This window comes from Colius striatus, chromosome 1, assembly GCF_028858725.1.
Source record: "Colius striatus isolate bColStr4 chromosome 1, bColStr4.1.hap1, whole genome shotgun sequence".
NCBI lineage: Eukaryota > Metazoa > Chordata > Aves > Coliiformes > Coliidae > Colius > Colius striatus.
The window spans coordinates 20,365,746-20,389,751 of record NC_084759.1 but is presented as its reverse complement, the minus strand read 5'-3'; the positions used below and the strand labels follow the sequence as shown (position 1 = coordinate 20,389,751).

The 24,006-nt window shown below is 41.9% G+C and overlaps 1 protein-coding gene across 3 annotated transcripts in view; it reads right to left on the bottom strand.

Moving 5' to 3' along the window:
* Positions 1–21,759, bottom strand: part of WASF3 (WASP family member 3) — a 79,820-nt gene extending 58,061 nt beyond the window's left edge. For 2 of the 3 annotated variants that reach the window (XM_062020423.1, XM_062020421.1), the window contains exon 1: positions 21,676–21,759. The gene's annotated coding sequence lies outside the window, so the exon portion shown is untranslated. Of the gene's footprint in view, positions 1–8,551; positions 8,634–21,675 lie in introns of all 3 variants that reach the window. The other variant, XM_062020422.1, reaches the window with a different exon arrangement.
* Positions 21,760–24,006: the final 2,247 nt, after the last annotated feature.

Here is a 24,006-nt window from a genome sequence, read left to right as displayed (position 1 = left end):
AAGCTAAAATCTTTGAAACTACTGTAACTCTACAGCAGACGTCTGGAAAACCCAGACAGTTTCTGGAGTCTTTGAAGCCCAGAACCATACATCAGTTAGTATTTAGGTCCCACTTTGTCTTAAGTACATCTACAGAGGGCTGGAGGGCTTCTATAAAAGAGCCATATAATCAACTACATAGAACCAAGGGGCCTCTCAGTGGCCTATCCTCAGCAGCTTTCATAAGACTGGTCAAAGACAACTAGTTTAATATCTTTAAACTTTAAGTCAGTCAAATATCTCTGAGAAGGAAAAAATTTCAGCTCAGATACCAGTATTAAAATGCTTTCAAACACCTGAAAAGGTTTGCTGGCAGTATTTACCATCCCTAAGTCTTCACAGGCAACAATCCTAATCTTCTAAGTCTTCTGTTTTATCAGTCTCCTCCTTCTCCCAATATAGCCCCGCACTCTTCTCCATATGTCTCACACATACATTTTTACAGAAAGGCAAAGAGCTTCCTCCAAGCTACACTCCCAGTGAAAAAAGAACCTTACTCAACAAAGCCTCCAGAACTTCTATTGTTGCCCAGCCAAGGAGACATTATATAGCAGAGTTTGTCCACTAATGAGACTTAAGATAGTGGTTCTTAAAATCAAAATGTCCTTTAAAGTTTAATTTCTGGAGTAATCTCATTTCTTGTGGTTGGCAGATACTGCTACAAAGCATGAACATCTAGACAGATGCTTTATGTAAGTACCCCAGACAGAGCTCGTTAAAAGGATTTAGTCCAAGGCTAACATGATGGGAAAGACAGAGGTACAAGCTTTCAAGTTAAATGCTTCACTGAAAATAAGTGGGTATGGTGACATAAGTAACACAAAAATATGGTCAGATAGCTAACAGTCCACATTTGAAGCAAGTAGTAGACTTCACCTTGTCCTAAACAAAACTTCAGACTTTCTCTAGCTCAAAGTTCTCCATTAGTAGTAGAGGGTCATGCAGCTTGTACCCTACTGTTTCGTAACATTAAGAAGTAGCAGAATAAAGGAAGCATGAATCAGCACAGGACACAAAACCCCACTGGAAAGTGCTAGTCAAAAATATCACATGTACACATAAACACCAGTAAAATGAGACACCTAACCACTAAGATTAATAAATGAAACATAGCATGTGTACAGAATGCCTAAGAGAAAAAGGCAAATTTAACAACTGATGTAATTTTTTGAAAAAGAAAAAAAAATATCCCATCTATAAAGAAGTACAATAGGGAAAGAGGCAGTAGCAAAGTCATATTCAAGGGTACCTTACTCAGCACTGCCCTAGCTGACAGCTAGCATCAATTCCACAGAATCAGAATTACGTAGATGGTCACAGGTTGGATGCAGAAAGCAGTTGCTCTTCCTAGACCAATCCATGCAAGGCCAAGACACATTTTTACATGTAGATCTAGTTGAAAGTAACCACTCGCGTCACTCTATGGCTAATTCCTCTACAGCTTGGAAGGGAAAGAAAAAATGGAAAAACAAAAGAGCATTCAGATTCAACATTTGAAGAATAAGTGGCACATCCTTCACCACAGCAGACAGAAAGATACTTTGTGGTATAGACCTCAGCTCGTGGAAAAAAACAAACCTCATCTGTCCTGTAATTATGTTCTCCTCAGAGACCAAATCCTTTGTTCAAAAACCCATCTGAAACGTGAAGCTTGCTTTCTTTGTAAATAGCTCTATGATCTCTTAAAAGACTTCATTAAGTACATTAATAGTAAGATGAGTTCTGAAGAAAACATTGGACTTATTATTAAATGCCGTCATCTGACTAATAGGATGAAGATAAAGCAGGGGCATTCAGTGCAATTTTTGCCTCAGTCTTTAATGACACTGATAGAACTTGAGTTGCCCTGTCCCCTGTGCCAGAGGACCAGAAGTGCAAGAACAGTGACTTCTGGTGTGTGGGCACTGAAACTGAGAGGGAATAGCTGTATCAGCTGAGTGTTTGCAAGTCCTCAGGGTCTGGTAAGTATATGTTATGGTCTGCCTGAGGTCTTGGGAGGTCCCTGATGAGTGGGAGCTAGCCAATCACAGAGTCATTTCATTTGGATCATCAAGTCAAACCACTAACCTCACATTGCCAAGCCCATCACTAAACCATGCCCCTAAGCACCTCAGCTATACATCTTTTAAATGTCTCCAGGAATGGTGACTCCACCACTTCCCTCGACATCCTGTGCCAGTTTCTAACAACCTTCTCAGTGAAAAAGTTCTTCCTAGTCTCCAATCTAAACCTCCCCTGGTGCAACTTGAGGCCATTTCCTCTTGTCCTGTCACTCATTACAGGGGCAAAGAGACAGAACTCCAATTCACTACAGCCTTTCAGGTAGTTCTAGAGAGTGATCATGTCTCCCCTCAGCCTCCTCTTCTCCAGACTAAACATTCTCAGTTGCCTCAGCCACTCCTCATCAGACTTGTTCTCCAGACTCTTCACCAGCTTTCTTGCCCATATCTGGACAAGCTCCACCACCTCAATGTCCCTCCTGTAGTGAAGGGCCCAAAACTAGACAAGGTCACTGGTGAGGCTTCACCTCAAATACAAGTGCAGGGGGACAATCTCTTCCCTGGTCTTGCTGGCCACATTACTGCTGATAGAAGCCAGGATGCGATTGGCCTCCTTGGACACCTGGGCACAGCGCTGGCTTATGTTCAGTGGCTGTTGATTAACACTCCCAGATCCCTTTCCTCTGGGCAGTTTTCCAGCCAAGTCTGCCCCAAGTCTGTGGCGTAGCCTGGGGTTGTTGAGCTCAAGTGCATGATCCAGCATACGGCCTTGTTGAACCTCATACAATTGGCCTCAGCCCATTGATCCAATCTGTCCAGGTCCCTTTGAAGACCCTCAAGTAGGTCTACGCACCAGCTTCATGTCATCTGCAAAATTACTGAGGGTGCACTCGACCCCCTCATCCAGATTATTGATAAATATATTAAATAGAACAGGCAACAATGTTGTTCCAATTTACAAAAAGGGTGAGATGGAAGACGCAGGAAACTACAGACCTGTTCCTCTAACCTCAGCTCCTGGAAAAAAGATATGGAAAAGAGTATACTGGTTACTACTAAAACGTGTTTAAAGAATAACACAGTCATCAGGCACAGTCAACATGGCTTCACAAACAGAACGTCTTGTTTAACTGATTTGAGATCTTTCTATGATAAGGTCACCTGCCTAGGAGGGTGAAGGAAAGGCACTGGATGTAGTTTTTCTGGATTTTATTAAGGCTTTTGATGTTGTTTCTCATAGTATCCTTCAGGACAGCTGTGGGAGGGAGGGTTCATGGTGCACTGGGTGAAGAACTGGCTGAAGGGCTGAGCTCAGAGGGTTTTGGTAAATGGGGCTACACCTGGCTAGTGACCTGTCAGCAGCAGCGTTCCTCAGGGATCAATTCCAAAGGCCAGTCCTGTTCAATATATTTATCAATAAACTGGAGGTAGGAGTTAAATGCACTATTATCAAGTTTGCAAATAATACACAACTGGGAGGTGCAGTTGACTCTCTTGAGACACAGGAAGCCTTGCAGAGGTATCTATTAGATTGAAGTATTAGGCAGTGATTAGTGGGATGAAATGTATTGAGTCCAAATGCCAGATTCTGCACTAGGACAGAGTAATGGTGGACACAAGAACAAACTGGGAGCTAAGTGGCTTAAGCGCAGCCCTGCAGAAAGACAGGTGGGGGTGCTGGTGGGCAGCAGGCTTAACAGGAGTCAGCAGCATGCCCTGGCAGCCAAGGAGGCTGGTGCACCCTGGGGTACAAACCCAGCATAACCAGCCAGGCAAAGTCACAGATTATCTGCTGTATTCAGCATTGGTGTGGCCTCACCTGGAGTCTGCAGTTCTGGGCTCCACAACTTAAGAATGATGGGAATGTCCTTGAATGTGTCCACAGTAGGACAACAAAGCTGCTGAAAGGGCTGGAGGGAATGTCCCGTGAGGAGCAGCTAAAGGCTCTGGGCTTTTCTAGTTTAGAGAAGAGGAGGCTGAGAGGCAGCCTCATTGCTCTCTAAATCTTCCTGTGGAAGGAAAGTAGAGGGTAACGTTTCTTTACCAAGAGGGCAATGAACCACTGGAACAGGCTTCCTAGAGAGGTGGCCTTTCTTATCTATAGATATATATCCCTCTACGTATATAAAATCTTTATGAAGTTTCAGTAGGACAGAGACTGGAAGATATTTGTGAAGTGTTTTTCCCTCCCCAATTTGAAAGCCTCAAAAAGCATGTAAACTGTTTTTAGACAGATGTAAGTATCATGCAGATTAATCATTAAAGAGCCACCATTTATAAAATTAAAATTCAATGGAATTAAGCCATTAGTGACTCCTTACAATTTGACCTCCAGGGTTCAGTTAAGGACATAACTACACAAAGAAATAAGGAGGGTGAGAAATGAAAGCATCTAGCAGGTGAAACTTAGGTATTTAGTTATTTCATTTTATACTCCAGCCAGAGAGTTACTCTTGAAAGAGATTAGCATACTCCAGAATTAACTATACAGTTCAAGTTCATCCCAATTTCTCAAGAATTTTTCCCCCTCCCTCCTGCTTTTAAAGGGCCAGATAGGATAAGCTATTTTCTTTGTTTCTTTTAGGTCTTTTTTTTTTTAACATTTTTACTTATAAGCCAGTTAAACTAAAGCAGTTTTGCACGGATCTGTGACCTCAAATCTCATTCAACATAGAAGAGCTTAGCAGTTTAGGAAGATCAAACAAATCACAGAAATCCAGAAGTATATGAAATAAAGTCCACTTTCTTTCAAGATGAAGGTTGAAGTGGCTTAAAGCCATCAAGCCTGCTGTTACAATGACATTGTTGCAGTTTTAATTAAGATCTGTTTTCATAAAAAGGGAATTTTAAAATTACTTCTACTTTACCCTGTTCTGCCAGGGGAGGTTCAGGCTGGATGTGAGGAACAGTTTCTTTCCTGAAAGGGTTGTCAGGCATTGGAACAGGCTGCCCAGGGAGCTGCTGGAGTCACTGTCCTCAGAAGTATTTAAGAGACAGGTGGATGTTGCTCTCAGGGAAATGGTCTCATGGTTGATAGCCCTGGGACAAAGGCTGGACTCGATCTTAAAGGTCTCTTACAGCTGAAATAATTCTATAATTCCATATGGGTGAGGAAAAGTATGAACTTCATTACCTTAATCACATAACCCATGCAGGTTAGCTACTGCTTTACCATCAGACCAAGCTGTTGATACTAAATGAAGAGATCTGATTTGCCTGTTCCCACCAAATCTCACAAATTCAAGAAAATCTGTTCTTCAAATCATCAATATCTTTTTCACAGCCATGTTTACTATTTTTATTGAGGCAGGCAGCAATCACAGTAGCCACAGATGTAATTTCCATGAAGAGACAATTAAAAAAATCTTGATCTGATAACTAAGTTTATGTTAAATTTAATACATATAAAACTGTACGTATATATACCTCTCCCAGATCTCTCTTAACAGTTGATAATACTGTGACTGGAGGTTTGCCGTCCTATTCTGTTTCTTGTCTGTGTCCTTTCCTCAGTCTTCCGACAACCATAAAATACCCATTTCGACTACATTTTCTTTGCCTTCCTCTATCCAACACTTTGAAAACTAAATATGTATTACATAAGATGCAAAATGTCTTGACTTTGGGAAAAAACCCTCTTAAATGTTTTGAAACAGTGGCAAGTGGTTGCTCAAAGGCACAGGCTGCCAAGAAATCCGCAGTCTGGTCTCCCCCCGGCCCCCAAGTCCTTCCAATTTGAAGAGCAAAAGCTGTTCTCTTTAACACTGTCTGGACAGTAGTGGCAGCACAGAACGTATCACAGGCAAGGAAATGTTCCATGTCCTAAGGTAATGCCACACCTGCTCAGGCAGCAGCTGACAGCTGCAACACAACATGTAGCTTGTGCTTGGAAGCAAACATATTTTGGTTGTTACTGACCATTCTGCACTAGGATGGGAAGGAGGAGACCATAGACAGCAGGGAATCTGGCAAAGCTTCAAAGCCACCTTTTCCCACCACCATATAGGAGAGCAGAAACTGCACAATGCTTTGTGACTCCAGCCCACAGAGGACAAGGCCAGAGCTGCACAGCCGTGACACATGGCTTCCTCTTCATTTAACAGCTGCCTGGAGTTGGCAGAAGAGCAGTACAGGAACAAACTATTACTGAAAAGGCTGGTCCAATTAACAAAAGGTAGCAAGCCACACCACACTGAGAACTTGATGCCTTATCTTTATTCTTCTACCACAAGTAATTCTGGTTTGAAATGCTCACGTTGCTCTTAATGGGTGACCTCTACAACCAACATGTGGTGAGGTGGTGTAAGCACCACAATCATCTAAGCTGACCACTCCTGTTATTACAGCTCAGGAAATTCCTGGCAAATTCTGCATCAAGTACAATGAACAGAGTATCCAAGAAGGCATAGAACCTTGTTTGTTTGAAGGTTTGGGGTTTGTTTTTGTTTGACTTTTTTTCCAAAGCCTCCTTCATGAGGAACTACTTAGAACTATCACCTGACCCCACATAACTTTCCTTTCAGCACAGGACAGATGCATACTGGCTTTCTTATTTTAATGGCTCTTATTGTAGTTTTAAAACCTGCAATTTCCATGGTAACAAGGTTATTGCTCCCAACACTTTTAAGATCCTGTATTGTCACAACAGTTTACCAGCTGCAGAAATAATGGTATTTTCCATTAACTAGCAGCATAAACTGGCATTCATAAACTACTGGCAACACAATTCCTGTCTCGCCAATTTTACCCCTGACAACCAGGTCTACTTCAGAAAAATGAAACCTGGTCTGACATGTTTGATTATTATTTTCTCTCCTCTTTTGACACACATGGAAGATTCAAAGTGACATCTCAGGAATGCAGATACTCGGTAAGTTTTAACTTTGTTACCCTTCCCATTTTTGAGACATTCACAACAGTGCAAATGTAAAACTGGCATTTAATTATGCCTCAGTTTCATTAGTCAGCTACCTACATCCTGAATGTCTTCTTTTTCGCCTTTTGGAAGTCAAGGCTTCCAGAAAGTGAGTTTTAGTCATGTCGCTAGCATATACAGAAGAACGTAAAATGGGAACAAAGCCTTCTACCTACCTCCTTTTCAAGCTGGACAATAGTACAGAGCCCTTAAAAAATGCTTGTATTTGAGAGTAGCCTATTATCAGGTTAACATGTAACTAAATGTTCTGCACCAGAACTTCTACTTTATAAGGGAATCTTGCAACTTGAAAGTGGACATTTTTACAAGCCTACGTAAAAGTGCTTAAAAAGAAATACACAAATAATCGTCAGTCAGGACCAAGTACGCATTCATGGGGAGAGGTCACACTAACCATAACCCACACAATCCCTGCCTTCAGGCAGTCCACAAAGACTGATGTTTAAGACTTTACAGCTTGTATTAAGGCAGGTTTCTAGATATAATCTTACTGCTACAAAAATTGTGACATCCTCTCCTCGACATTAAACAAAATAAAAGTAGAATAAAAGTACAACCATCCACCAGCACCAAGACTCCACTGGTATTTTTCAGGCCAATAGATCACCTGTTTTGTACTAAAACCACATTCATTTGGACAGCATCATTTGAGTAATAACAAAAAGTACCACAATACCACATAGAATTTTGGACAACAGGTCAACATGATTTCAGGTACCAGAAGGACTCTCTCTTCTCCTACCAGCTTCTTGCTCTTTGAAAAATTACTTTCCTTAAAGGAGAGTTGGGACTTGGTTTAGGTTAAACTGAAATCCAAATACCCAGAGTGATACTGCACCTGCAACAGGAACCCACATCATAGCTTTTCCCACATAATACATCTTCTCCCTAGCACAAGCCTCCTTTCCCTCTAGACAGACTATGACACCTTTTTAAAACCAGGCCAAATAAAATCAAGTACAACTAACTAGGCCGAAACTAAACCTTCCAAGTTCTTGTACAGTTACAATAGCTGATGAATACTCCTCTGCTACATTATGGTTTTTTATTCCATAGTAAAGAGACTCAAGAGGAAAAAGTTGAACATTAATCTTGTACCAGATGCACTTCTGAAGAAATAAGAAGTAAAATAAAAGGATTAGCCAGAATTGAAACAAAAGCACTTAAGAATACACAGGAAGTGTTTTCAGAGTTTGCAACTTATATTATTTGCCATCGCTTTCTACATAACAGGGGAACACTGATTTAATGGCTGGAAGTGATAATATGTTAAAGGCAAATGATTTTCATTTCTAGGCACAATCAGCTATAAAGTAATGTATCTGTGCATTTAAAAAAAAATAGAGAGTAGGTGAAGATTGTTATTAGATCTATTGAGTGATTTATAAAGCCTCTTCTTGCCTACCAAGGACCTATCCGGCAGAGACAACTCATTAATAAAGAAGAGAACTTCACCTTCTCCTAAGTCTTTAGAGTATCAGTACCTGTTTCTGGATAAAACCTCCGTAAATTCCAGTATTACATAAAATAGCTTACAATTAATATTTTGTGTTTGAGGGAGGAGAGGACAGGATACCTGTAGTTACTGTATCCTTATGAGCAAGTTGTCCCATAGGTCAAGTAATTTCGGCTCAGAATCACCAGAAGTTGTTTCAAGCCTACAGAAAAACATAAATATTCAAGCTTCCCATTTTGGCCAAGTTTATTCTTTTTTTAACAATCTATTAGAATTTGATTTAAATCAGCAAGGCCTGCATGCTTTGAACCAGAAAAGAAAATCAACATTTCATTATACACCTGCAGAAATGAGCAAAAAAGCATAGAAGGCATATTTTATAGAACACTACTAATATGCAAATTAATTAATCGACAGTGGAACTGAATTATTTATACAGTCTTATCTTTCCTACAGTTATATTTATTTCAGCATTTTGTTCAAAGTCAACTTAGAAGACTCAAAAATATACTTATGACAAAAAAAACCCCACACTTGTCCCTCAAGCTTTTGTTTCAATGTTTCCTCCATATTATTTTAGTTATAAAATATCAGGTTAAACATCTTAAGGAGATTATAACAACTTTCCATAATCCTCAATTAAATTCACTGGATTCATTCATCTAGATTCAATACCCATACTTCCTACCCTCACAGTTAAATTCCCCTAATGTCTCTGAGTACTCAGTACTAAAGCACATGATTTTTTTTTCTCCCCTCTTAACATATTCCTGCAACTGAATGCACCTAGATGAACTTCCTTGGATAACTGGAAATGTATCAGGCTGTATTTATTGTTCCGTAATGTGGCACAAAGAGAGTTATCTTTGACCAACAAATCAAAACTGTTCACTGTTTAATCTGTCAGCTTTTAGGTTCACAAAATTTATTTCAGTGTATTTTCTAATACTTCATATTCCAAGGCATTAACAGCCATAATTCTACCAAGCTGAACAAGAACGGGGATAATCAAGCTACAGATGGGTCTTAAGTTAAAAATCACAGTTACCATGAGTATCAAGTGAAGCCTTATTTATTTATATCTAAACCTCAACATTTAAGTTTAGCTTTGAAAAACTTAAATTCTTAGAGGCTGCCTATGTGTTCCTGCTCTGGAGCCCAGTCACTTGGCTGAGGAAAACTCTTGCCAAGCTATGATTAGCATTTAGCAGCTTAAGGGCTAACTATGCTTGTTGTTTCAACCTTGACAACTAACTGTAAGGACACACTATTACATTTACTCTTCCAAAAGCAGTTTTAACATTTGATTCTGTTGAAAACACAGTTTTTCTACAAGTTTTGAAAATAAAAACCACTTTTTCCTCTTTTAGAAATCCATGATGATGCCAGACATATGCTTGTTTTCCAAACAACAACTGTTTAAAAGAAAGAATACCCTTTCTGATGTTCCTGCCAAAAATAACGTTCTGTGGCTTAAAGAAATCTGATAGTAAGCAGTTCACTCAGCTGAGGGAAGAAGGGTTTACATTTCATGTCTTGCATGCACTTCCCCCCACTTTAGGTTTCTATGGACATGGATGTTGCAGTGAGGAGGGTTTTTGTTGTGGTTTGGGGTTTTTTTACATATCCAAGCATTTCACTCAAAAAAGAAAGAAATCTGTGGGCTTTACCAGAAATTCCACAAAGCAGAAATTCATCACAACACATTTCTTTCTTACAGAGAATGCTAGATATAACAGACTTTCAAGTGAAAGGGAAGTAAAGGACAACTTCAGAAGAAATGCATAAGAGTTTACAGCAGGAGGAAGCAGAACAGAAAATTCAAATGAAGAAGTGGCACACAAAAGAACATTAATAGCTTCATCTTAAAACAGGTCAGGGAGAGAAAGAGATGGATTTGGGGTTTCAGCTGTTGCTGTCATAGACAAAAATACTGCCAATAGAGGTGCTTATTTCACTGCTGCCTATATAGTTTCAGATTAAGACACAGAATAAGGAATAGAAAAATGGGATATTAGACTATACCCCATAAGACTTATTTCTGTACATTTCTGAAAGCTACAGTTTTAAGACGAGGAGTCCATCAGCTACAATATTTTACTTAATCCTCCATTAACTACTCACAGAAATAGTTACTGGACCAATTTACTAAGTTATGGAAGTCCTGTTTGACCAACCTTCTACAAGGGCATAACTAGCTGGCTAGATGAGGGGAGAGCAGTGAATGTCATCTACTTTAACTTCAGCAAGGCTTCTGACACTATTTCCCGTAAAATCCTCATCAAAAAGCTCAGGCAGTATGGATTGGATGAGTGGATGGTGAGGCACATCAAGAGTTGGCTGAATAACAGAGCCCAGAGGGTGGTGATCAATGGCACAGAATTGAGTTGGAGGCCTGTGGCCAGTGGAGTTCCACAGGGATCGGTTCTGGGGCCAGTCTTGTTCATCAACAACCTGGATGAGGGGACAGAGTATACCCTCAGCAAGTTCTCTGATGACACCAAACTGGGAGGACTGGCTGATTCCCCAGAAGGCTGTGCTGCCATTCAGTGGGATCTCGACCAGCTTGAGAGTTGGGCAGAGAGGAACCTCATGAGGTTCAACAAGGACAAGTGCAGAGTCCTGTACCTCGAAAGGAATAACCCAATGCACCAGTACAGGCTGGGGATGACCTGCTGGAAAGCAGCTCTGCAGAGAGAGACCTGGGAGTGCTGGTTGATAATAAACTAACCATGAGCCAGCAATGTGTCCTCATGACCAAGAAGGCCAATGGTATCCTGGGATGCATCGAGTGTGGCCAGCAGGTCAAAGGAGGTTCTTCTTCCCCTCTACTCTGCCCTGACAAGGCCTCATCTGGAGTCCTGTGTCCAGTTCTGGGCTCCTCAGCTGAAGAGGGACAGAGAACTTCTGGAGAGAGTCCAGCACAGGGCCACCAAGATGATCAGGGGAATGGAGCATCTTCCTTATGAGGAAAGGCTGTGGGAACTGGGGCTGTTTAGTCTGGAGAAGAGGAGACTGAGGGGCTATCTCATTAATATTTATAAGTATCTAAATAGTGGATGTCAGGAGGTTGAGGCATCACTTTTTTCGATGGTATCTAGCAACAGGGCAAGGGGTCATGAGATGAAGCTCAGACACAAAAAGTTCCACTTAAACATAAGAAAAAAATTATTTTACTGTGAGGGACACGGAGTGCCAGCACAGGCTGCCCAGGGAGGGTGTGGAGTCTCCTCTGGAGATCTTCAAAACCCATCTGGACACGCTCCTGTGTGACCTGATCTAGGTGGACCTGCTTCAGCTGGGGTGTTGGACTAGATGATCTCTAGAAGTCCCTTCCAACCCCTACCATTCTGTGATTCTATGTAAAATATTTAATTGATTTGAAGCATCTAAGACAATGAAAGTTCTGGAATTTTTCCCAGTTGTGAAGTTTTACTTACCACTTCCCAGCAGCTCTTGAAAATAAATTTATAAATCCCATTGAATAGAGCTATGCTACCACTTTCTGAAGGCTCCTAAACCTGTTCCAACATCAAACCAGCAGTCAGACACCTCAGTCAGCTAAATGACCAAGAAGAATCTAATCTTCCTACATACAGCAAGCTGCAGATCCATGCAAGCTTAGGGGCCCTCAGAACTGTTAATATGGCAATTAGAACAACATCACTGCAAACCATGTACCTTCTTCAGTAGAACAGCAAATATTTTTGGAAAAAAGGTCAGAACCCCTATGATCTTACTGTATTATTTCAGATGCAGCTATCTTAAGCCAATTATTTAAGGTTAAAAACCTAACTGCTTTTTACTCCACCAGCATGGAAGCTTTTCCTATCATTAGCAGTGGATATTCAGCACAGAAACTAGAACTGAAGGCCTGTCTTTACAGCATTATTAGCTTGAGCTCTAACTAGGTGTTGCTCCTAATCTTATCTACACATTTGTGTAGAATTACCCACCCTGAATCAAAGGAGGTTTGAAATGTCAAGATTGTCATCAAACACTGCTCAGACTCTTGTAGGCTGAGGCAAGTGTTATAACAGCTACATTTCATTTGAGGGGTAGAAGACTATGCATCAGGGCATTCTCAGACACTCCTCTTGAAAGCATTTGTACCTCATCACTTCAAGATTCAAGTATTTCACACTTGCCATGCACAAACTCTAAAATTCTTTACCTGCTATAAATATAAAATTATTCCTACAGTAAAGACATATAACAGTGATGTCAGTAGGAGAAGGGAGGTGATCATTCCTCTGTACTCTGCTTTGGTGAAGCCGCATCTCACATACTGTGCCCAGTTTTGGGCCCCTCTCTACAAGAAGGACATTGAGGTGCTGGAAATGATACAGAGGCAGGCTAACAAGCTAATAAAGGATTTGGAGTTTATCTCATGAGGAATGACTGAAGGATCTGGAGCTGTTTAGCCTGAGAGAAAAGAAGGCTCAGGGAAGACCTTAGCACTCTCTACAACTACCTGAAAGGAAGTTGTAGCAAGGCAGAGGTCAGTCTGTTTTCCCTAGTAACAAGCAATAGAACGAGAGGAAACAGCTTCTGGTTGCACCAGGGCAGGTTCAGGCTGGATATGAAGAGGAATTTCTTTCCTGAAAGGGTTGTCAGGCATTGGAACAGGCTGCCCAGGGAGGTGGTAGAGTCACTGTCCTCAGAAGTGTTTAAGAGATAGGTGGATGTTGCTTTCAGGGAAATGGTCTAGTGGTTGATAGCGCTGGGACAAAGGCTGGAGTCGATCTTAAAGGCTTCTTCCAGTTGAAACAATTCTATGATTCTATGACCTGTAGGATTTGAAGAATGGAGAGCAAGCTGAGCTGCAGGACACAAGAACCACTCTATCTAGGAAAAACAAAAGAAGAGAGTGAAGCTGCTGAAATGCTAATTTCAGGTTCTCTGCAAAAAGAAGGGTGGATAGAATACACATACATGGCTTGCACATCTGCTTGTCTAGCACAACCTGGCAAATACCCTTCTCCTACAGTTAGCTAATCTGAAACTGTAACCAAACCACTAGTATAAATGTACCAAGACACTCTCTTTAAATAGGAGTTAATTAGAACTCCGGTCCATCTCCTGAGCTGACATACAGAGGTTAGAAAATACTTCAATATTCAAACTGTGTTGGGAAAAAAAAGTCAGTAATAAGTGTTTGAGCGTCTTCACATTCAGCATAAATTAAATGTAAGCTTCATTTGAAGTGATGTTGCATCCTTCATGTTTGCAGCTGTTTAAGCATTCAAAGCAGCAGCCAAGCTTTAAAACGAAAACCAGCACTTTCCCAGGAAATAACTCTACAATAAACCTGTGCTGATACAAGTTCCAGAAAATTTCAACATTCCATAAAGAAAAATATCTCAGCAGAAGCCCTAACTGCTGTACAAGAAAAAAAGTCACACTTTCACTAAAGTCCCCCTGATTCACAAGTTCCAACTTCATTTCTTCATTCACAAGTAATGAGGCAGAAGAACATCTCAAAGAAGTCTTTCCAAAGACTGTTTGAAGTTTCAAAATAAAACAAGTTTCCCAGGCCTTGCCTTGTAGCACACTAGTCCCCACAGCTGTCTGTTGCTTTGTTAGGACAAAACTAAGTCATCAGAGCAGATGCATGGTTTTCCTCAGCACCATGAAATTGTGACCTTTTCCACTATGGTATTTCAAAACAAACATCAAGAAATCAACATTCACTGGAATATTGTTAGCATTTTTGTAGGCATTAATGCCTCCCACCCATTACATACACAAGCTCTCCAATTATTGTTACAGGCAAAGTAAACACATGGAGAGGAGTGGAAAACAGCTGCATACATCAGCTGTTATGGTATACATTTACCTTACACACCCTCAAATAAGGGAATACTTAAATTCAGATGGCCACTACAGTTATTACATTATTCAGCACTGGAATAAATTTCATCCCAGATTCAATTTGAACCTCTGAATCCTCCTAAGAGCACTGTCAGTAGTATCATCTCCTTGTCACAGTGTAAGTCGTTAACCAGTACTGGAAAAAAGTCCCCACAGTCCCATTTTCTACAGTGTTCTTCACCTATAAATATGGCAGTGCTGCAATAATTCCAAACTTATGCTAACTGCCCTTTACATACAGCCCTGGCAAGTAGACTTGAATAAAACATTATCATGAGATTATGCAAGCCTTCCAGTCTTCACTGATGAGGTGCTTTGTTCATATTTAGTTTCTATGAGTACATCAACAATAAAAGGAAGCATTTTTGCACACACTATCTTCCAAACAGTGAGTGAAACTCAAGTCCTCTAAGGCTTCTAAAGTACTATTACATTATAGCTTTTGTGTTATCGTAAAATCATAGATCATCCTGAGCTGGAAGGGACCCATGAGGCTCAAGTCCAACTCCTGACCCCACACTGGACACTCAAAGTTAAACCAGATACCTAGAAGTGCTGTCCAAATGCTCATTGAACCCTGACAAGCTTGAGGCCACCACCATTTCCCTGGAGAGCTTGTTCCAGAGCTTGACCACCATGCTAGTGAAGAACTGTTCCCAAATATCCAATCTGAACTTCCCCTAATGTAGCTCGAAGTCATTCCCTTGTGTCTGCCACCAGACACAAGAGAGAAGAGATTAGCAGCTCCTTTCCTGTTCCCTGTCGTGAGGAAGCTGTAGTCAGTGATGAGGTCACCCCTCAATACCCCCTTCTCCAAGACGAGCAAACCCAGTATCCTCAGCTGCTTCTCATAAGTCATGTCCTCTGGTCTTTGCTGCCCTCCTTTAGATACACTCTAGTATTTTTGTATCCTTCCTGTATTGTAGAGCTGGTATATTTTACACCATCAAACTCCACCTTCAACAATCTCTCAATACATTAAGAACATTGAACAGACTTTCCAAGTCACGAAGAAAGCTCAGTAACCCAGAATATTACTGTATGCTAAGGTCCAACTAATTACCCAGCAACCTAGAGGACCAGAGGCTAAAGAACATGGACAAATATGAGCACGAGTAACAAATTACAGCTTCCTACTAAAAACACATAAACCAAATTACTTACAAGGATACACAAGTGTTTCCTGAATGAGGAATCTATGACACATTAATAGAAAGAGAGTAAGTGTTCAGTATTAAGAGTCATGCCCCTAAACAGTTAGGGCTTTCACACAGCTAACCTAGTGGGAAAATAGGCACCAGTCTTTGAGGGCAGCCACCCCAACAGAGCACTTCAACTCAACAAGATGCAGCAGCCTCTATGCTTCACCAGCACAGCCCCAGCCTAAATAGCACCATGTTTTAGTACTTAACAGTTCAGCAAACAGCCAAAGTAGTTACGCATGCTTATAGACAAGGCAGGCATCTGAAAACTTGACATTACCTTGGAAGGCCTGAAGGAGTCAATTTCAAAAAAAATCTCAAGAAAAAAAAGCATTAGTATTTAATCATTCTTTATGTAATGAAGAGTAACAAATAAGAAGCTTATGTAAAGTTTCAAATGACTGAAGAACTGCAAATGCTAGCAGCACATGCTACAAAGCTGAAGATTCTTTTATCTACTAATTTTATTTAGATCATGCAGTAAAAAGCATTTCCACTATTTATTATTTAAATTTTCCTTCCCAGTTCTGAAGTTCTATCAGCAAGCAAGCACTAGGTTGACAAGAGGACTTGAGAGTCATCATAATATATACAGAACTCTAAAGCAAGTGTATATTCAGGTACCAAAAAGCAACTCCGAAAACATTAAGTCTTAGCTAAAACAGCCAACATAACCACTGCATAAGCCTCCAAAGAGTGCATCTCATGCAAAACTAATGATGTGAATTTTTATGTGAATTCATCTGTGCATACTACTGTGCAAATGAACAATGCTTGATAGAGTTTCTTCACAAGAAATTACTCTATAGTTTCTATATTGGACAGATTTAAACAACAGGTATGTGCTATAAAAGCTCGTGCCAAAGAAACAGTTAAAGAGAGTTTTGATTTACTGAACTTGAGAGAAAACACACCAGGCTGTAATTCTGTGCACAGCAGTTGAAAAATCTCTTTTTTTTTTCTTGTCCTGGAGAAAAATACATTTAAGTCAAGCAAAAATTCTAGTTTTGACAGATTAATGGAAGTTACAACTGCCTCAGTACAAACCACTTCTATTTGTATCAATTATGATGACTGTAAACATAAATTCTTAACAGAATCAAATTACTACTGACACCTATACCTACTTTATCTATGTCACTCACCAGCATTTTAAAGGTTGCATCATATTCTAAAGACTATTATAAAATCTAAGTATCTACTGAATGCAAGATTAAGTCAAAAACTAAATCAAAAATATCTTCATGGCAGCCATGTCCAAGACAAGTTTTCTTTTGTTACTACATTAACTAATTCTTAGCAAATTCTCTTCACTCAGCACTCAATAGTCTGTGTTGGTTCTTTCCAGCACTTCTTACCAAAACACTCTTACAAGCAGGATTGTAGTTCTGAACATTTAGAAGAAAACCTACACCTGAAGTACAGTCTCTTTGATAGTACACCAAGGAAGGTGAAAATCAGCTTTGTTGGGTTTTTTATACTTCTACCTCTGTGTAAAACACAGACAACCTGAAAAGCACTCAGTTTTCCTGTTTCAAAAGTATATCTTTTTAAACATAAAAGATTGTTAGCTCAGTGCTGAAGCATGCCTTCAAGTGACACAAGTATAGTGAGTATTCAAAAGTAAAATATTATATAATTTGGTATAAATGGTGTGCATTTAATGGAAACACACATTGTCCACATCACTGTATTTGGCGACCAAATCTCCATAACAATAAAGAGACAATATTTATAACAGTTAGGAATGAGCTCCAACAATCATGAAAAAAAGTAACCAAAACTCTGCTAAAGGGAGAAGTCTACCAAAAAAAAAGTTAAGCTAACACATATAGTGAACAATTCTAGACCCAGAAAACATCATTAGTTTAATGGCAGTATTTCTGCATGTGAAAAGAAAAATTCATGTGTTGACATTCAGAGAATCTATAAATCCCTAACACAAATAGATTTGGAATTTTAAAAAAACAAAAAAGTAAATCCAATAAATACCTTATTAACAATCTGTCAACAAAAATCCTCCAGCTATCTCACCTGGCAAAAACAAAGAAATCAAACAAGACCAGCTCTTGGTTTACTGCCTAAATGAGCACAAGGACTTCTGTTTTCATCTCCAGCTGTTTCTACACATAAATTTAACTTCTTCCCAAAAGTTTTGTTTCCTCTTTTGGCAGAAGAAAGAGAATGACATCTACCAGCAGCTAAAAATACATCAGTTAACTGAGTTTCCAAAAGAGCAGTAAAAAACAACAGTGCTTTTCCAGTTAAAAAAAAAAAAAACAACAACCAACATCCCAGTGCAACATTTCAACAGCTGTTACAACTGGCTGGCTTCTGAACAGTTAGGTCCAAATAACAGTAACAGCAAAGGAAAGCACTCACAGGTTCAAGTCCAGCAGATAAACCTGGTGCAACTTCAGGTTATTTTTATTATTACCTTTAAAGACAGACTGAGTTGTCAGGAGAAAATGAGAGTACTATAGCACTTCTGCTACAGGGTTAAGGCTCAAGATGCCTCAATTTAATTCTCAGTCAAGTGACTGTTTTTCTTATATTAAAGGTATTCTGGATGTGATTCTTCCACATGGAGAAGAATCCTCACACACATCCCCCACCTCGCTCTTTCATCTATTCTTTCAAGAGAATAAGCAGTTACATACAATCTGCGACCCGCAGTATACCAGTTAAAAAGAAGCTTCTGAAGACAATCTACAGTTGTATACAACACTGGAAAACATTATGTATTTGTAATCTGATCCTATTAATGATCTTCATATACTGAATGGATTTAAGATTAGAGAACTAAGAAACGAGCCTGATAAAAGCAACTCCTTCCTATCAGTACTGCAAATGTATATCTTCCTGGTACTGAGGTAATTCACAAAACTCAGTACCATGACCCAGTGGGCATACATTGCCTGGTTAGTAACTCATGCTAATAGTGCCATTCACCTGATACACCACTCAGGGCTCAATATTCTTTGCATGCAAAAGAAAATAAAGTCACTATAACAACCACAAGAAGTCTACAAATTTTAGTTAGTGCCACACATTTCAAGAAGAAACCAATACCTAACCACTGAATTTTAAAGGCATAAAAGTGCTGTATTATACAACCCATTATCAGATTCAAGCTAAGTTACAAGAGCATATCAAGTACACATCAACTAAGGACAGGCCTGCAAGAGCAGACTGCAATTAACTGCTACATCCTTTCTTGCTCATTCCTCACTGAAAGCAGTCACGGGAGCTCTGGAAGGCAGTGCCATGGGACAGCTCAAAAGAGCAAAGCTTTAATGAATGTATTTATCTTTTTATATCATGAGTCCTCTAATACAGTTCTCTCAAGGCTCTTTTCCACTTCAGTTAGTACAAATTACACCAAGATGGAGTTGTCCATGCAGGAAGTTTAATTAAGAAGGGAAGACTTGCAAAGGCATGAAAGCTAATTCACTGTCCAGGTGACACTGATACAGTAACTTAAACACTCGGCTACCACCAACTCCTCTGGAATTCCTCAAAGTATCTATTCCAGTTCAGTTCGATTTTCAGAAACCCTGTCCTGCCAACCACTGTATATAAGAAACTTCAAAATAACATTCAGACGACATGTCATACAACAGCTTTTCTTCTTCTCTCCTCCATATAGGAATATTGCCCACAGACACTATTGCTGATCTTTAAAAGAAATATATGGCACATATCTTCTTACTGGAGAACAAGAGTAAATAAACCTGAGCTAAAGTAGTCACACCAAAGAGCAGCTGGTCTGCAAGAAGTTTATATTGCTACTCTTAAAATGATAATTCTTTGAGGCATGTTATACAGACAAAGCGTATACTGAAAAACAAAGCAGGTCTATGCTACCATTAACTATGCAATGTCATGTGCGTTGTACCATATAAATCAAACATGACGCCTCAATAACTTATTCCTGCTATGAAAGTCCCTCTTTAAAGCACAAGCAATTCCATTTCTGACACAAGTCATCTTTCATTACTTTCATAGACAAACAGCAAAACTAGCAAAGACCGTGCAATTCCAATAACTATACAAAGTATAATCATAACTATTGATTCAGCACCTCTCTGACTTTAAATTGCTTTTATTTTTTCTTTATTTGAAGTAAATAGCCATGGAAAAGGAGAAGAAAGAGGATTGGCTCAATTACATATTACTTCACGCACAACAAAACCACTGTGCTCACTGCCTAATAACTACATTCACACTGCCACTAGCAATATAAACACAAAAATGATCCTCCAGCAAGTAATAAAAAGTTTGCTTTGCACAAGTCATCCCCAAAATCCAGCTGTTAATAAATCAAGCTCTACATTGCTCAAGGGGAAACATGGTCTGGGTCCTGATCTCAACAGAAGAGCTGCAGATAAAACATCTTTCTTACAGCACTTACTCAAAGCCACATTACTGAGTATGAATGACTTAGTGCCTTTATTTCTGCAGGCTGACAACTGTCCTACCATCTTTGTGTATTTTCTTCAAATGGGAACTTGAAGGTAAAAGTCAGCAGGAACTGAACATAACACCTGAAAAAGCTGCGTTCCACAACTCAAACACAGGGTTTAATACAGGTTTACAAGCATTGTAACTTGCAACTCTAATTAACAAGTTTCCAACTTGGGTATTAGTACACATAATTATTCCATATCTTGTCAACATATATATATATAAGGCCACAGAGCTTCATATCTGAGACACATGTTATTGTAGTGTGGCAGAGCACATGAGAACTGCAACCTTATTCCATTACTTCATCATCTTCCTCAAGCACACACACTATTAGCTACTATGGAAAATACTGTACCAGGCAGAGACAAAACAACAGTCTCTCCTATAAACTTAACATTCTCTTATCCCCTATTTAAAACTTTAAAGATAAAAGAAAAAAACCCAAAAGGACAGCCTTGCAAGACAGGCAAGGCAAAACAACCTCCTCCCTCTCATCCCTAGACCTAAAGTCTCTTGAAGTTCCCAGCTACTTTCATAATTTGACCCCATCTTTTTCTAATAGGAATACTTTCCCCTCATTCCCTGTAGTTTACAAGAGAGGCACAAAGAACCACAGCTAGACAGCTTTTTCCTATTCCTGCACAAACGAAACCATTTGCGCTTTGAAGTATTTTCTATCAAAGAATCTCACAACTGCATCCAATAACCCATCACTCAAGTACTAGCCCCACTTCACAAATGGTTCTCAGCCTAAAACTATCAGTCCTTCTGTAAGTTATCTGCAGCGATTACTGAACTGTATCAGAAATAAGAAGAAAAAGAGTAAGCAAAGCATTTTTAACTGCTTTTCAGATAGCGTTAGACATTCTGCAGTTCCACCAAATCCCTGTTTCACACTCCTGCACTCACTCAAGGCTCCCAGCTTCCTCTCAGCCACAGATTCGCTTAAGAAATAAGTGGAAAAAAATAGCCTGAAAAAAAATATTAGTAGAAAAAAAAAAAGATTCAAAAGTTCCCGAGCTGTCAAGGACTCCCAGCACCCTTCAGAGACGAAGATGGTCATTTTTAAGTACTCGAGGACCGCTAGACATCAGAAGAGACTTGCCGGTGTCACGGCGCGGTGCTGGGGCCAGTAGTAGGGGGAAAAACGAGGGGGGAAGAGGCCTCCAAACTCGGGGCTCTGGGGGCTGGACGCCGGTCGGAGCGGGTACCGTGGGAAGATAGGGCCCACTCCCGAGAGTCGCGAGTTCGGGGGCCTCTTCCCCGACTCCACACATGGGAGGCTCCGCAACCCCCACCCGAGACCGGGATGATGAACGCGCCCCGCATCTCAGGGGACCGGCGAGGGGCCGAGGCCAGCAGCAGGGACAGAAACAAAGCTCCTCCCGCGCCTCCCGACCCCGGCTGAAGCGAGAGGGCCGCTGGACTGGCCGCTGAGCCCGGCCCGGAGGACAGCGAGAAGCCCCGGAGCGACCCGCCGCTGCCCTCAGTGCGGCTGTAAGGCGAACGGCGCCGCCGCGCTGAGGGGGCTCCCACCGGGCGGCGGCGGGATTATCCCCGTGGGCGGGAGATAAGGAACCGTTAAGAAGCGGCTGCCCTCCCCCCGCACCCCTCCAAGCAGCAGCCGACCTCCCGGGGCGCACAGGGACCCCGACGCCGCCGTGGCTGAGGGCGGCGAGAGCACGGCCCCGCACCCACCTGCCGCCGCGCTCCGTCCCATGCCGCGCCGCTGCTCCAGCCGCCGCCGCCCGCCTTCGCGGGCTAAGCCCCGGCGCCCCCAGCCGCCGCCCCGCCCCGCCAGCCCCAGCTCCGCCCCACCAGCCCCAGCTCCGCCCCCTCGCCTCCCTTTTGGCCTGTGCCGGGAGGGGCGGGGAACAGCTCACCAATGAGAGCCAGGGCTCCGCCGCGCACACTGCTGATGGGCGTGACGAGCGACCAATGCCAGCCTCGGTGCTGGGAGGGCAGGGGGAGCTGGCGGTCAGCGGCCCCTACCTGGGGCTGGCGTGCGGCCGGCGCGGGGGAGGGGCGTCTCCTGCCGCTGTCCGCCCCGCCCGCGCTTCTGTTCCCTTGTCAGGCGTGAGCGGGGCTCGCTGCCGGCTCTCGGTGCGCCCGCCCAAGTTCCCTGGAAGCAGCGGCTGCCCTGGGACTCCCGCCGCGGGGCTGTGTGCCCCCCTGCAAGATCAGCGTGCCCCTGAGAGGCAGCTGTCTTTGCCCCCGGCGCTACGCCGGCTCGCTCCCCGCGGGCCTCGCACCCTGCCCGCGCCACGGGACCAGCCTAACCCCGGCTCTGGCTCTCGAGCAGGGGGTCTCCTCTCTGGGCTGCGCGCCCCCGTCACCCGCGGGAACAGGGGCGCTGCGGGCTGCTGGGGTCACTGTCACACCTCTGCGGCCGCCCCATCTCCTTCAGGCGCCTCAGCACACACACGCCCGGTCCCTCAGCAATGAGGGTCGTTTTTCCTCTCTTCCACGCTTCTCGTAGAGCCTGAGGTCTCACCCACCCCACTCCACAGCCCCTTTCCTGCCTGCAAGAGGATGCTGCGCGCCTCTGCCCTCTTTCCAGACTGCCGCAGGCGTTTGCCGCCCCTGCCCGTTGCCAGCCCTTGCGAGCCATTTTCTGCTGAATCCCACTCCTGGTCATCCGAACCCCAGAGCCACTTGTATTTACACAGACGTGCACCCCAATGCCGCCGGGGCCGTGGGGCCTTCGCCCCGCTGGGCAGGGCTCATTGTGAGGGCTGCAGCTGCTGACCCAGCCTGAACAATGTGCCCTTTCCAGCTCTGCTTGAGATTTTGTCCTTTGTGGTTATCCCTGTAAGGGGGGCTTTTGTTATTCGTTGCAAAGCCTTTAGAAAAAATATAAGTCGAACTTTATCATGTGAATGAGATTTGGGGGGGAGGCAGGGGGGATAGAACAATCACCAAACGAACTTTAATGGCCCAGAGCACTTCAATAAATAATCACAGCTGAAAGTAGAGGTTATTGAATGCCATCTCGAGTCAATCATCTCTGGCAACTGAAACTTCACTGAACTCAAACCCACTAGGCTTGGATGTCCACACTTTGCCTTACACAGCAAAGACAAGGGCTCACAAGCACTTCCTCTTTGCAAAAAAATAATGCATAGTCTTGCTATTAATTTGAGGGAAAAAAACCCACTTGTATTTAAGATACACATAAGAAGCAGCAGCTGAGAGCCACTGCTGTAATCACTCAAGGTTACAAGGCAAAAGCAACAAGCCAGCTTTGAAGTGCAGATGGCGACAGTTTTATGATCACTAGAAATGCAAACAGAAAAGAAGTCATTAAGTAACATAACCCTAAAAGAAGGAAGCAGCTATCCTTTTACTCACTCTACAGACTCACTAAGACTAAAAGTCATAAGAGGAAAAGTCTCTAGCTTTTGAGAAAAAGTTGTTCTCTAGTAAAAAGGAGAGTATTTTTCCTAAAACACACATGCAGCAGGAGGAAGCTCTTCAGAGCCTGTGAAATAAAACAGAGAGAAAATGACCTGGCATTGTTAAAACACGGCTGCACTCATGCTCGTTCAATAATGCTTTCTTCATGCTGAAAATGGGATCTTGAGCTTTGAAAAATAGGAATTTCAAATACAGCTATCACCACCAGTATTTTTTTTTCCAGTCCATCAATGCAAGTAAGTAGCCTGTGTGATGTGAGGTATTAATGAACATTTATTTTGTTCCAGTGGCTTTCCAGGCTCCTGGATTTCTTCTCAGCTTTCACTCTTCTCCTCTGTATTCATGACATTGCTAATGCTGTTTCTTAATAATATCTGCTTCTTGTGCAAAAGGAACTCAGGCAGAGCTTTATTACTGCTGTTTTGATCTTTGAATCTGTGTTTAATCTGTACTGAGTTTTCATTTAAAAACAAACAAACAAAAAAGGTGGTTAAATTATCTACAAGGAATAATTGAATTGACATTTGTCTGAATTATTAAGTGAAATCATGCACCAGAAAAGCCCTCTGAAGGCAGTAGAAGCAGGTTTGGACTGACACACTAAGAGATGTC